Raw genomic sequence first — 13,955 nt, forward strand, 5'->3', positions numbered from 1 at the left:
TGTGACAGAATTCACAGGAGAATGCTTTTTCAGAAAATATATAATAATTTGAAAAACAAAGCTGTAGCAGTTAATTTTCTTGGCCTGTGGTTATCCCCGGCTCCACTTCCCGAATGAGAGCACAGAGGTTGTAGGTTTTGAGTTTTTCCCACTGCGAGCCTGGAAGATGTGGGAAACGCTGGAGAGAACGTACAGCAATTGTGTGGGAGCCAGAGGAAAAAATAACAAAAACTCCCAGGCAGGGTGATGGCATGAAGACCCTGTACATGACAACGCTGTAAAGACGTGGTAGGAGGAATCAAGAGAACAGGAAGTAATTTGATTATGTAATTGCTGGAGAGCTGCCTACACAATCTTAACCTGGGACATGTGCGTTGTTTTTTTAATTCTCAGGAGTTTTACAAACATGAGGATTTGGTTTTCAGAAACTAATATTTCTGTAGAGCCTCATCCCTGCAACACATGACCGTGACATGGTGCACACTGATAACATTACACAGGAAACAATAACTGCAAAATGAAAATACAGACTCTGTTACAAGCGATTTCATTAAATCACAAAAACTTGCCTTACAATTACAGCTCTGTATTTTCTTTCTCATTGTGAGGTCATGAGTATTACTAGAGGCATTTAAACACTGACTTGTGGGAAGTCTGAAACATTTTTCCAGTGTATGACTTTTTGGTTCATTGCCTTATTAATATGTATATAGTGCGCTAGAGATGGAAAAGTTTCATATGTAGTTTATTAAGTCTATTTAATAATATGTTTTAAAGTACATTTAATAAGCGAATATCCTATTGCCATGGTTTAGGTGGGGATGGGAGAGACAGTGGACTATAAATGAACAGGAAAGCATTGAAAATGTTGGCAACTACATGATACAGGCAACTTGTGTGTGTGTGTGTGTGTGAGAGAGAGAGCGCTATCCCTCCTCTGTGGGAAACATCAAAGCGTGTAACAGTTAAATCATCATTTGCAATGTTAGTCTGAAATTGCTTTCCTTTAAATGGGATCTTTGTCATGCCAAATTATCAGTGTGCAGTAAGTGTTCCCAATCATGATTGCAATCTTGAATTTGATTCGTACCTCCTAGAAGCCAGGCTTGTAGATAAACACTCAATTGTGTCTAGGCGCACGTTTGCCCCATGCAACCTTATTTGGTACTAAACTTTCTCTGGCATCTATGAGTGGAACCAGGAATTTCAGACAGACCCTGTCCTGGCGGGACACCTTAATCTCTAGAGTAGGAAGCAAATTACTCAAGGGAGATAACAGGTTTTAATGTGATATTGCTTTTACACAAACATTTCTGCTAATCTTTCAGTACCTGTTGGACACAATTGTGTCATTTTTTATCATTGTCATTGTTATTACTGTTGCCATCCACCCCCATAAACACTCCCTTTTTTACAATCACAGAATGTGCATAGCCGTCACTAATTTATTAACACAAGATCCATATTATACATTACTGTGCCCAACTAAACAAGTTACACGAGGAGCCATTAGTCACGACGGTCATTTATTAAAAATCATACTAAAAATTGTACAATATGGTAAATTGTATTACCTCATTATTATACAGAACCAGACTGTGGAGGGGAAAATTCAGTATTCAAATCAGGAATGTGGCAACAACTTAAGAAACGTACTCTAGTCTACAAAACAATTCCCAAGTCCTCCAGACAAGCCCTGTCACACTGAAACCTGACAACTAAGGGTTAACTAAGACAAGTCCAAATCTCATCTCTCAATTATTTCTTTCTATGGCAGTCAAAGTCATTAAAAGTGGGAATAATTCAAAGATAATTAGGTAAGAGCTAACACATTTCCTGTTCAATTCACATGAAGTACCGTATTTGCTCGAGTAAAAGTCGTCCCCCATTACTTATATTTGTGATATTTAAAAAGTAAGAATATAATGGCCACTATGTTGATGATGCTGACTTCATATGCTATCATGCTTTTAGTACGAGTTTCATCACACTGTTGGTTTAGCACACAGGTTGTCTTGTGAAATGTAATATAGGTGACTAGAGTCAGCTACAAGAGTACGCTGGCAAGATGCATCATCAAAACCAATATACAGTAGAACACCTGCTAAATTGTAGCACAAGCCAATGTAGCATACTACTTGTATGCACTTAAATTACTATAGCTTCCAAACAAAGTATACTACTTCCTTGGATTTGTATGAACACATTAAAGATTCTCATGGTATCCAAAAGATGTACAAGGAAACCTTTGAGTATTTTCTGAGATTGGTGGTACCTCAAATATAAAGATAGAATGCAGAGGCAGCGAGCATAAAGGCCAGGGCAAAATTATAGAGATAAATCGAATTATTTTAATAATAGAACTATAAGCAACTCTGAACATTACTTTAACTGCTCCTTCATGTAACAAAGTTGCTAGTTTTATGATGTTACAATTGTGCTACTCACAGAAAATGAGCCTTTGAAAATAGGTCTCCAAAACATAAAACTTGGACAGCAAACAAAGACAGATAAAGAAAAGGGGGATGAATGGGCAGCTGGGGTCCTGGAAGCATAGTAGGGATGTCCAATGTGTCCTTCACGTCAAGTTATTACTAATGTTTGTGTGTGTGGGAGACTGATTAGTCATTTTCTCCAGACATTAGATTCATTAGAACTATGACTCTTACATAAATAAGCGCTGTAAGCCCACACTGTTTCCTGAGGCCAGATAAAATGTGCCCTGGATGAAGCCCCAGCAGTGAAGTGGTTAAAAGCAAGCTGACCCAGAATAACTCCTTTCTATTTAAATGACTTCGACCACAATGGCCGTAGCGAGATGTGACATCTTGTTTGGATTACAAAGAGCTGGCTTCAAAACACAAACATGCACAGAGTAAACTAGCTATTTGCTGGGCTCTCTTGCAATGCCCACAGCTACAAAAAACAGATTAGACCTTTGCATACACAGGGCATCATCAGGGCATCGTCTATTCTATTAATATTAATGGTGACAGACCTAAATATAAACTTAAATAGGTACATTTTTCATATTTTTACAGACAGAAATGCAACAGAAACTCACCTGCACTGTTAGATATTTGAGTAGACGAACTCTAATAAAATATTAATCTAAACTGAGAAAGTATTTAGATACGGCACTGATCAGATCAATTGAATAGAACCCATTGTAATTGAGAGTAGCAAATTATTTAAGCTTATTTAAACACCTCATTTGAAAATTAGATTTCCTAAATTACACCTGTTTCCTGCAATGTGCAGGTTTTTTCCTAACATCACATCAAAGAGTGTGAGGTCAGCAAGACATTGGAAGGAAACATAACACAGGTCACTAATCAATAAATGTTATGCAGTCAATGTTTAAGCTTTTCAAAAAGGTGACCTTAATCCAGTATCTTAGAAGTCTAGGCTCACGGTTACTGTAAAAGAGCCACATGACGGAAAATCCAACAGTCTACACCGCAACTGCATCATTAAGTTAAAGTTTCAGTCAGGAATGTTCTGCTGCTAGACTCTATCAAGTCCTTCAGCCAGTCTAAGGTCCTAGAAGAAAGCATTATGCATGTTCATCATATCAACCATGGCTAGAAGGAGTCCTTCATGAGGGTACTCTCAGACACCTATCGATCATGGGAGCAGTATCACCAGGGAAACTGATTCACTGTCAGTAACACAGATCCTGCCTCATACTCCGTGTGGCACTGCAGTGAGCAGTCACTCAGCCATCTAATCGCTTTACCATGAAGCAAATAGATCTGTTTGATAAGTACATGGAGGTTTGCAGTGGCCAGAAAATAGGAAGCTCTTCACAAAATAGGAGTACCGACTCTCAGAAAAGGAAATGTTCAACCTCAACAAGGATTTATTTTGGAGGTCAATCCAATTCAAAGATTCAAATGTATACGATACCTACAACTGACTAAAATACAGTCCTTCTGGGTTCCTGAGTGGCGCATCCATCAAAGGCGCTCCGTTTGGAGCGCAGGATGCGCCCTATAGCCTGGAGGTCACCAGTTTGAGTCCAGGCTATTCCACTGCCAACCATGGATGGGAGCTCCCATTGTCCTCCGACGCTGTAGCTCTGAGGTGGCTGCATGGTGGGCCTGCAGAGTGAAAGAAGCGGGCGGCTGATGTGTGTTCGTCTTTGCCGCACCCGAGTCAGTGTGTGGGTGGTAACGGTGAGCTGAGCCTAAAATAATTGTCTATTTCAAACTGGGAGAAAAACAGGGTAAAAATCAACTACTAAATTTATAAATAAATAAAAATACAGTCCTTCTGAAAATAGAAATGTCACTATGTGTATAAAAATAACATAGGCATATACAAATCTGAATAGCTTGTCCAGTGAAACATTTTACCAAGGGAAGGGTTTTAGACACATTTCCTGCACGTCTAATAAACATCAGAAAAGCACCCCCAATGGTCATGTTGTGGCTTGATAAAAACACTTTGTAAGAAACCAGAATCCTTAATTTACTTTACTTGCAACCTAGTACCACAATTCTTCATGCATTCCTGAACAATTCGAAGGTGCCCCACAGTGCAATAACACACCATGCACGACATAGTTCAACTTACAATGCTATTTCACACATTAAACCAATGTTTAAGCTGTAATTCAAAACCCCGATTCAGTCCTGACCCTTGTTCTGCCACACTGGCTTAAAGCACATGTTTATTACTTCATTAACAGCAAGAAACTAATGTGAGGGTCAGAGACTGCTAATAAAATGCAGTGGGAAGTTTAAACATATTTTAGAACAAAGTGTAGTAATCCAGTCTAATAACCAAGTTATTGCATAAGAGGGTGTTGTAGTCCTTCAGGATTTTGGCCCCTTCACAAGGTTTTGCTCACTGTGTTTAGACGGCTTTGGACAAGACTGCAAGCTTTGTGCCTCAGCTGTACCATGACGTAGATCCAGACAGCAGAATCAGTAGACACTGCAGAACAGGTGGGCGATCACAATGTACAGGATGCTGCAGGAACATCATGAAATCCTTCATGTGTGCTCTGCCAGTCAGAGTTTGCAGGACTCAAACCGAAAAGACTCCAACTCATTATTAAATTAACTACCATTTTCTACTGCTATTACTTTTCATATATTTACCATTGCTTCCGACTCAAAGATATGAATTAACTGGTCGATGAGCGGCCTTGAGGTTAAAAAAAAAAAGAGGACTTGGACTCTGTTGTATCACCGACTCTGGAGACACATGGGTTGGCCTGAACACTGTTACTAGTGTGGACAAGGCTGTTCTGGGGCTTGGAAATCTGCTTGGGAGTACGTTCTCCTGTGGAACAAAAATGTGTACAATCTTAGATACAGAGGCACCTGCTGATTGATGCCTACCATTTGCCTTCTATTTACATCAAATAAGGGAAAGCCCATTCACACATACATGCATGCAACATAGTGAATGTATTTTAAAAAATGGCATTCAACCCCTGTATTTTCTGGCTTTTTTCAGTCACCCAAAACATTTCAGCTAATAGGAAAGGCGGGATATGATTTTTGTATATTTAGCTCAGAACATTCCAGACTTAAGTCCCATGACAGCCTGTGTGTGACAAAGATCAGCCAATGAATCATCCCTGGACAGTCCCTACAGTGGTAGTACAAATAAATAAAAAAAAATGATGTTATTTATTGTTTTATTTTAGCTTCAAAATTTATATCAGAAACACAACCTAAATTATCCCCAGGCAAGCTTCAATACTCTCCAGAAATGACTTGATGTGATATAAATAGTTTATTTCCCAAACTTATATGAACTGCTTGAATTAGGCATGAAAGATATCAAAATTCAACATATAATAGTAATGAAGATTATCAGTGTACAGTTCAATCTGGGATGTGTCTGTAATATAGAACTGCAAGGAACAGTGTTGAAAAACCAATGCCTATTGTACATATGATTTTAAAGGTATTGAAAAAGCAAGTGGAGCCAATGGACATCTAACCATGGCAATGTAAACACAACCTCCTCATGCAATAAGGACATTGTCCACTACACAGAATTTGTTAAGCACAGCTGCCATGGAGTCAGAAGACAAAGCTGGAGATTTGCTTTTGACCGCTGGGTTAATGATGATGATGATGATGATGATGAGAAATAGATTTATTATGAGACACAGAGCCTGAGCTACAATATTACATTTCAAAGACAGTTCAAATCAGGAGATAAGAACTGAAATATCTTTTAAAAGATATTCCGCTGACAAGTGGAAGACTTAATTAAAACCACGACTTTTCAAAAACAGGTTAGTGGTCATCAGTAGAATGGGGACTGTAGAGGCAGGGGGCAGGTGACTGGGGAGATCCACTGCTTAATGGAAACTCCATTGCCTGGTATAGAAACTATAAACCCCAGTGATATTTTTCGTGTTTTATGTTGATAACCAGCATTGAAATAAGAAATAAACAATGTTTTAAACAAGTTTTATTCGGTCACTTTTTAAAACTCTATTAGGTATTGCCGTTAACTTTAAGTGATCTGGAAACCGACAAATAAAATAAAACACATGTCACTGAGATTCACTGTGACAAGTGTGACATATGGATGAATGGACAGGATGACAAGGTCCCTACATATACCCTCAGATTCTCATCATCAAAAACTTGAGCTAGAGAAAGTCCTTTGCAAGTTTCTCCACATCTGAACAAGTTTCTACAGGTGTATCTAAAAAAGCATGACACATGGATGTGCAGTCGTTTCCACCGTATAAAGTATTAATAGATAATTAGACCAGACTTTGCTTTGAAATAAACCCTTCATTTCAGAAAGGCACCGTTCATGTCTGTGCGAGTGGTATTTGAACTAGCTGGGCAGGTGACAATTTGCCTCAGAGAACCCTTTACCACATCTGGATCTGTTCAAAACCTTCTAGAGTGTCTCAAGGACTGCAGTTTGGGAATGGCTGAACTATGGGTTTGTAATACTTCAGTGCCAAGTTATGACCTCTCTTCAGTGAATGACAGTGTTATTGTTTGTGGGAAAATTCCTCCATCTGGAAGAAAGCACTCTATAATAAGTATTAAGCATCTCTGTGACCTTCCTCGTTCAGATTCCCTTTAAACGAATGCTACTCAAACAGCTTGGTTCTCATGAACTGTGAATGGAAAAAATGCAAAACTTACAGGCTATGTTTTCAAGATTTAAATGGAACATTCAGATGTGGAAATGGAATGTCAACTTCTGACATACAAATGCTCTAAAATATTTCTTGTTTTCCTAACTTTACAGGTATATTTTTAATATCTAGTGACAGACAGTGCCACCTGTGCAAATCGGAAAACAATTTCACTGAAAATACACAACAACTCTGTACCCCTCCCTTATCTTTTCATGATGTAAGCAGTCCTGTAGTCATGGAGGTTGCAGGTTTATTTATATGTTGTTGTTTTTTTTAATTCATTTTATAATATATATATATATATATTAAGATTGATATTTCATCGATCTAGAGTTGAAATCGTAAATCTTTTTTATTATTAAAGATGGCAGGGCTGGGTATTTTAGGAAATCGTATTGTTATTATCATGCATTTCTTGAGGTCCTATGTCAGCCCTTGTGGGATCAATCGCTCTGGGGCTTTTCTTAATTTTTGGTTTTAAGCAAACATGTGACAATGTGACTTTTCAACTCTGCTGACTCTGCCTTTCTCAATACTTTACTAAGATGGGTTAAATGTCACAATATCAAATGATCTCAAGACCAGGAAGCAGTAAACACATGGAAAAACATAGGCCTGAATGCAAGATGGCAGACAGTTAAAAACTATTACAATTGAGGCTAGATGTACTTCAGTAATTCTGTGATCTTTTGCCAAGCCTTTCCAAGGACTAGACTGTTTCTTCAGAATATTTTTTTTCATTTCTTTGATACTTTAGTTGGCTCACACAGTTTGTAGAAAAAGATGTACATGTTTTTTCTTTTTAAAAAAAGCAGCCCGGTTCTTTGTGGTCTTTGGCAGTTGTGATATAGCCTCTGATTCCAGCTGTTTAAATGACAAACTGCATCAAGATGGAAAAAAACTTCCCTCCTATGAACACAAATGGCACTTGCAGGTCCGTGCCAAATGTCCTTATGTGTCAACAGAAAAATGTTATGGCTGCAAAATGTAATGATTAATACCAATGCACCAAACTGTGCGTTAACTTTCATATTCTGGGTTTAGGTACATTACAATACTGATGTATTAAGTTATTCTACACCGCGACTATGGTATACAACGGTTAACGAGATGCTAATGTTCCTATGAACAAAGTGAAGGAAAAGGCTATTTTCAGATGAACACCTTTTTATTCAATGTCTTGTACAAAACAAGTCTCAGTACTACTGGGCTTTCTCACCCAGCCTCACACTGGATTATACTGTATTTTGATAATGGTTTTGAAGGAAACTGTCAAAGACACAGAATGCAAGTTTCAATGTTTCAATAGCAGAGACAAGCGACTGCAGTGGGATAGCCTACTTATTCTTGTTATTTACAGTATTCCAACTTTCAGGTATGTGAAGACATCTTTCTTTTGTACAAACCATAAGTTTAATAATCATTGGTAACAACATTGGAAGCTGACTTGTGCAACGTCACATGAACTGCAGATATAAATCCAATAACATACATCATAATATTAAAATAAATGTGTAATGGTGTTGCTATTCACATTTTATTTACCCCATGCCAAAAATAAATAACTCAACTCTACTCTTAAATAATTACCTGTATTACTAGATGTTTGTTTTAAGCAATATGCCTGGTCATTTTTAATTCAGCTGAACAAAATACTTTATTTATTTACTTTATATGTTACAATTTTTCTAACAAACAAACTGCAGCTCCATGTTGTTTTGAGCAAATGATAGATCTTAATAACACATACTATGGTAGTAGAACATATATTGTACAAGTTAGGGTATTCTTTTAAAGTTGTTAAATTCTGGCTGTCCGTGAAAGGAAGTGTGATTTTTTTTTCTGAACAGTAATTGGAATAATTTACAGTATTATTTCACAATTTTTGTAAGCCTTCATTTTGTAACTTCAATGATGTACTGTATACCGTGATATTAAGGTTACCATGGTATTTTCATTTGGCAGTTATCGTACTGTGCAGATTTTATATCAGCCCTCCCTAGCTGGAGGGCTATTTCACTCCAGGTTTAACAGGTAAAATGAGATAATGAACTACTTCATGGACTGGATGGAGGTTTAAGTAGTTTAATTAAACAATTCAGAACATGGTTGGAACAAAGACCAGGAGTGGAAGGCCCAACTTTGCCCCTCCCCCCCCCACCCTTAGGACCAGTGTTTTCTTAGAGAGCATTACTTTGTTTCCACCAATAGGGGTCAGCACATATCTGCAGTGCATCACTCAGCGTACAGTTTTGGTAAACAGGTTGCCAAAACTGCTGTGACATTCAGCTTACCAAAAACCTCTCTGTATTCAGGTCATAAACATTTGTTATAGGGTTTAGACGGTAAGGTTGGATAACCTAAAACTGCCTGGGTCTTTCTACACAGTACTACTTACTATATGAACACAGTCTAGGACAGGTGGGCCAGTTAACTCAGAACAGGTCATATTTAAACAGCAGCCAATGTGTGTCACTGCAACTGGTATGGGTTTCTTATCCAAATGCATTCTTACCAAAACACATTCTAAAAGCGGAGTATTGGTGGGATAGGAACTCTGTTCTAGTCGGAATACACTAACCAATTCAACTGGTTCTCTCATGCTTGACCAATATTCTAAAGATTGTTAAACAGAGCAGTATTGTGTGTAACACAACCACAGATATCTATAGGCAAAACCATGGTTTATATCAGGTCAGCACATCTAATTTATGAGGAGTGGCAGCTCCATTATACAGTATAAGCAAACAGAGCTATTGTCTATGCCAAAGTTCAGAACAGGAAAATCATCTCCTCCAAAAACAACATAATGGACAAGGCTACTTCCTTATGTGTGTGGGAATGCAGCGTGTAAAGTGTAGTAAAGTGTAAATTGAGGAGACCTACGCCTCACAGAAACTACATATTCATTTGCAATAATAATGTACTTCTACTGTGCAATTATTGTTGGTTGGTCACTCAGCAAAACTGGACTTTTTGTGGATGCACGTTTGCTGTGCTTCTTTCAAAACTGCAGTAGACTTGCACATGGAACTGAAGGGCAGGACAGTAGTACTACCTGCACAATAATGAACAAGGTGTACGTCACAGCACAAGTCTGTACATGTAATGGCTGGATTACGTTGGGGAACAAAGTTTTGGAAGCTGTTGCAGTTATATATATATATATATATATATATATATATATATATATATATATATATATATATACACACACACACATACAGTATATATATATATATATATATATATATATATATATATATATATATATATATATTATATAAACTTGTAGAACTGGTAAGATGAAAACATCACATAATGTATTATTAGCACATGTCCAAGTTCTGTTTCAGCAGTGGACATTTTCCAGAGGGTACAGGTAATAGTAGCAATTACCTGCTGAGACTTTGTAAACATGGATCTAGAAAACAATATGGTTCTATCAACACCATGGCAACATTTGAAAGCGCTGGTCATATTTTAACAATTAAAACTCAGGGAGCAACATTTCACACGCAACTCAATTGTCTATTGCAACATTAACAGATTGTATGTATTTACAGATTTTATGTGTGTATGTAATTCTTAAAAAAAAAAAAAAAAAAGGTGTTGCTCACTAAGTTTCTATGGAAACGTATCCAAAAAAAATAAATATCCAACAACGTACTCTCATTTGTAGCTATGTATTGTTTTACACTAGTGCTGAAAGCGACGCAGAGAACGAGTCCCGAGTAGTGTTGTACACTAGTTAATGATTAAATAACCATGAACCTGTGCTGAACCTGTTCAATGATAACAGGGGTCTCACCTGCAGTGAAATCTATCCGCGGTGTAACGAACTAGTTTCACAGAGTATTAGCACACATTCGTGTCATTTATTTTTAATCACTCACCAGCTTTGTCACAGATGTCGTGTTTTAGAAGAAGTATTTGAATCGAGAATTGTTATTTCCAGATCGGCTCTACTTGCAAGGGGGGCAATGACAGACAATATTTATGGACTCTATACATATCCCAATTACCACCTGCGCGATCTCAAATTTTACTTTAGTTTATCTTCGAGGGTAAATAGCTTTCAATAACCACAGAAGCAAGCGCGCCTTACAACTACAAGTAATACCACTACGACAAATAATAATAATAATAATAATAATAATAATAATAATAATAATAATAATAATGTTCAACACATGTTTTAACTGAGAGAATAGGTATTTATAAACAACTTACTCTTCTCAATTTTTTAAATGCAAAATAAGAAATGGCTAGATTTAAGTCCGTTTAACGCTTAATGGACCATGAAGTTTTTTCTCTGAAATTTTAGACCGCTCCACTCTGCATCCCACATCACATTCAAACTCCCCGATTCGGATCACAGTCCACTTTTTCCCCTTTCTATTTAGACATGACACATCTGGATTGCAGAACATAATACATTCTAGGCTATTATTACACTTGCAAACTAGTCAAATGCTTGTTGTTTGCGTTGTGCATGTAAAAATCAAAAGCGCACGAGAAATGTTTCCCTAAGTTCAAACGTCATGTGTTTCCCTTGCAAGTTTGTCAATATTATCAATCTGCTACAATATAAATTGCAACTTCACGCAAACTTTCATGCAGTTTATTTTATAAGTTAGTTCTCGCTTCACTTCATGGGAATGCATAACTGATACCAAGTTTTTCTTTACTTACCAAAGTTACAGCGTTTCTGAACCTTTCTTATTCTTGTTGCAAGAACGGCACGACACAATTTTAAAGTTACCAGTTCATTTCCAGAGCAAAACTTCCAAAATGACTATTAAATCCGGCAAACATTAAAACCGCGTCTCTCTCTCAGCCACTCGTAAACCAAAATGCTACAGTTTGCTCAGCACTACCAGCAGACACCACCCTTACTGAGCTTGCGCCGTATATTTTAAGTTTTTTTCTTATTCTTGCAAACGTTTGGCTTCTTTGAAGTTAGGGTTGTTTGCACCAGTCAAATAAAACAAATGGTATTTGTATGACCTATTAGATTCGGTTTGCTTATTTCTTGTTTTTGCACTTCTTAAAAGTTGCCTTGAAGTTAAATCTCAGATAGATTACGTCAGTCAGTTAGGAGGAAGTCTGTTGATTGGTAATGCCTACGAAACTGTTTCAGCGCATTTTTTAAACTGGAGCAGGCAGGTACATATCTCACTGCCTCCCATTTAAACAGAGTTGTAGAGAGTTTAGATCTCAGCTGAAGCAGGAATTGTGGGTATAGATACCAAAACTTAATATAGATGACCCAGTTTTGGTCAGAAAATAAAATGTAAGAGTTAGCTAAAATGGGCGTGTGCATATGTGCGAAACAAAGGGAAGTGTGTGCACTGTACTTTAGTTTAAAAAAAATGAGTCGATTCCTGATCTGGGAATTGATGGAATCGACTTTGAGAATCGATTCTGAATAATACAATTTGGATTCCGATTCTTCTTCTTCTTCTTCAAAAAAGTGAAACTTTAAAAGCAACATAACATATAAACTATATTTAGAATGTCATTATTTTGTTGTTATCCAAGATACTGTACTACAGCAGTGGCTTAACATCATTGCAACAGAAATGCAACAAAATCTGTTGTATGCTCATGGAACTGATTTATACTATAATGGCAGGTTGAAGAAATAGGCAAGTTCTTCAGACACAATGTAATTTTATTGGGACACTGGAGCCCCCTGAGTGTCCAGCCATGATGTACTCACTCAGCTGGGTGCTGTAACAAAAGTGTTTAATCAATGCCAGCCAGTACTTAGCCTAATTCACAAAAACACGTTTTTAATATGTCCTAATACCCCAGATAAAAGTACTTACTAACAAAAAGAACATAGGATAAAATAAAAAAAAACGTAAAATAAGAGAAATACAAAAACAATAATAAAATAAAAACTATATTAAATTTCAGTTAATTATTATGTGCAATATTTGACTCTCTATGATGCCAAAATTAGAATTGAATCCCATACTTGAAAGAAACGGAATCGGGAATCGACTCCCCATCCCTATATTTTAGTAGCATCTAGAACCCCGCTGGTTCCGAATAAGCGTGAACTTTACATAACCCTGCTTTATTTGACAGACATTGACAGAAAACAGATGATGGGTAACCTTGAGCTTCTCCAGCCCTACTTCCCTCGACAGCTGATGCTTCCAGGAAGAGGTACTTGAAGGGGTTGTTTGATGGCATAAACACAGATACCAGGCCGAATACAAAACTGTTGAGCACGGCTATTCGAAAGGAGGAACATTGCAGCAAATTGGTATCAGCTATCAACTAATCAACCAGATTAATATATGTATGGACTCAGAAGACACTGCATTTGCCAGCCTAAAGGTAGATGTCTGCCTTTGTTTTGAGAACAGTTAATTTCGGGACATCCATGGTGGTCTCTGTGTATCTCCAATTTAATGGATTTCCACTTTTAAATAACAATTTAGAACAAGAAAATACATTTCAAATAGCAGCAATTGTTTTGGTTTGGGCAATATGGCAAGATAACTGATACATTGTGCAGTAGAAGACACTGAAACTATTTTAGGTTATTGTAAGGTAGTACTTCTGTAAAGTTACTTAAGAGTTCATATGCCCTCCTTAGATGTATTGTACATGTGTGGAAGCTTCGCTTCACACTCTGTTTTCCTGTCAAATTCTTTGAGTTCCAGCCAGGATTCCAGGGTTAATCTGAGAATGAGGTTCCTGGTTGTTAGCTACGCAGCCCTGTGGAATGAACTCACTGTAATGCAAATTCCACACAAGACAGCCAACAATAGGATACCTGTTTTGTTACGACATCCAAGCA

At 37.3% G+C, this 13,955-nt stretch overlaps 1 protein-coding gene across 2 annotated transcripts in view; it reads right to left on the reverse strand.

Annotated features, from left to right (window-relative positions):
- LOC117962331 (pleckstrin homology domain-containing family G member 3-like) overlaps positions 1-12,263 on the reverse strand; it is a 99,418-nt gene extending 87,155 nt beyond the window's left edge. For both annotated transcript variants that reach the window (XM_058987448.1, XM_058987449.1), the window contains exon 1: positions 11,831-12,263. The gene's annotated coding sequence lies outside the window, so the exon portion shown is untranslated. The remainder of the gene's footprint in view (positions 1-11,830) is intronic.
- Positions 12,264-13,955: the final 1,692 nt, after the last annotated feature.

This window comes from Acipenser ruthenus, chromosome 15 (genome assembly GCF_902713425.1).
Source record: "Acipenser ruthenus chromosome 15, fAciRut3.2 maternal haplotype, whole genome shotgun sequence".
NCBI lineage: Eukaryota > Metazoa > Chordata > Actinopteri > Acipenseriformes > Acipenseridae > Acipenser > Acipenser ruthenus.